Below are 2,162 nucleotides of genomic sequence, written 5' to 3'. Positions count from 1 at the left end.
GAAGATCAACAGGATGACAAGTGATACAAGTGATCCTTGGCTCCACCTATTTCTGCTTCATTCCTGCTTATCTAGCGGTCCTTACCTTTCCAAACCAAAGGATTGGGTCAACAATTCCCTCTGAGATCAATACATTTTTCTCAAACTCCTGCTGCTTGCTTCCCTTTTTCTTTCTTTCTTTCTTTCTTTCTTTCTTTCTTTCTTTCTTTCTTTCTTTCTTTCTTTCTTTCTTTCTTTCTTTCTTTCTTTCTTTCTTTCTTTCTTTCTTTCTTTCTTTCTTTCTTTCTTTCTTTCTTTCTTTCTTTCTTTCTTTCTTTCTTTCTTTCTTTCTTTCTTTCTTTCTTTCATTTCCTTATTAAATGTTTTTGGTACAGCGAAGCAATAAATTTGAAATGCCAGATACATAGAGCAAAATAATATTTAAAATTCCAAAAGCTTTTTATATCAAGGACAATGTTTTAAGGAAAAATATAGAATTTGATAATAGCCACATTATAGCTCAGTTAGAGACATTTTAATGACTTCCCTAAGGTATAATATAGTATCTTCGATCTAAGCGTGGATGACTCCCCCAACCATACAATTTTTCCTCTAAAATTATAGAAAGCTTCACGAATTTTCCTGTCCTCCATACTGATCTTCTCTGTATCATTCCAATTTTAGTAAATGCTGCCAAAGCGAGCACTTTTTTGCTTTACTGACTCACCAGTAACATCTCATCACTTTACCGTGATGAGGTTCACTCCACGCTACTTTCTTTGAATTATTAGTTTTTGTGTGATAGTTTATAAACTGACCTGATCCTACCCCAATCCTGACTCCAGTCAGCCCACTTGCCCCCAGGGATGAAACAGACCTTCTCCTGCTATCTCCCTTCCACTCGTTCTCTGCCCAGGATTCTCTCTTTACTCTCTTCTATTCAAATCTTTTTGGAGACCCGGCTCCCGTCACCCTGACTGGACAATGACTGCGCCCCAGCTGACGCTCTGTGTCTCCCACATTTCTGCTCTCATGAAATGTGACTCTCCTCACTGAAGACGAAGCAGCAGCTGCCAGAGTTATCAGAGAAAGAAGGAGGAGCAGGTGGGAAAGAACATTTCCTCTCCTGGCCCGGAGTGCAATCTCTGAAATTCTCTTCTCTTTCAGAAGACAGGTATAGAACATTGCGTTTCTTGAGGTAGGGGAGCACGCAGGTACTTGCAAGAGTTTATAAGTTTAAAGAACGCAGGGAGGTTTATTTTTCCCTGTTTTTAAAAAATTGAATGCACACTAGGGAATGCAATTTGCAGCATCTCACAGCTCACTCTGAACTGCAGGATAAATGAAACAGTAAGAACAGAAGTTAAATGATGATTAAAAAGCAGCATGGCAGGACTTAAACCTGCAGATTAAAGATGAAAAGTTTTGCCAAAGACTATCAGGTGAGACATCTGCTACTATACAGGGAAGAAGCCGCTGAGTACAAGATAGCTTTTATAAAGTGCTTGTTCTGGATAAGAATTTTCCTTTTCGCTTAGTAAACAGAATAATTAGTAAAGATTAAAGAAATGCACCCTGAAGTTTCTTCGTTGATAATACTTACTGGGCATGAATTTCATTAGAAACAGAAGCTTATCAATGCAACCATGCATGGGTTTTAAATTAGGCCCTCTTGTTTGATCTCACCCAATCAAACCGAACTGGTGGTTTGTCTGGCTCCCAAACAGTACCTAAGTTAATTACCATCAAATTCACTGGCATTGGATTTTGTTGCTCGGGGTGGCTTTCTCTCTATCTAGGCATTAAATTAATTAAAACAAGGAGGTTTTCGGAGTGGGGTGGGTTTAATGCAGTGGTGGCTGCTATTACAGATCAGAAGTTAAGTCGGAGTCAAAGCCCAGAAATCCAAAGGGAGAAACTTTGGAATAACTGATCTCACACAGGCAACTCGGCTTTCCCAAAGAAGGCCAGTGCACACACCATCCAAATGACTCTCTGATGTCACCTCATCACAATTGAGGCTCCCCTGTCTCCTTATCTTGGGGATGTCTCTTTGCTATGGGCCAACTGGCATCTCACCAGGAAGAATATTTTCTCAAAGCACTGTAGCACTGTCATCCCGTTGTTCATCGATTTGCTTGAGCGGACACCAGTAATGTCTCCATTGTGAGACTTGTTACTGT

At 39.9% G+C, this 2,162-nt stretch overlaps 1 pseudogene; it reads right to left on the bottom strand.

The window, feature by feature from the left end:
- Nucleotides 1-593: 593 nt before the first annotated feature.
- On the bottom strand, nt 594-683 carry LOC129401444 (U6 spliceosomal RNA; annotated as a pseudogene).
- Nucleotides 684-2,162: the final 1,479 nt, after the last annotated feature.

The sequence above is a fragment of the Sorex araneus genome, chromosome 1, assembly GCF_027595985.1.
Source record: "Sorex araneus isolate mSorAra2 chromosome 1, mSorAra2.pri, whole genome shotgun sequence".
NCBI lineage: Eukaryota > Metazoa > Chordata > Mammalia > Eulipotyphla > Soricidae > Sorex > Sorex araneus.
The sequence above is the reverse complement of the archived record's forward strand: the minus strand, read 5'-3'. Positions and strand labels throughout refer to the sequence as shown.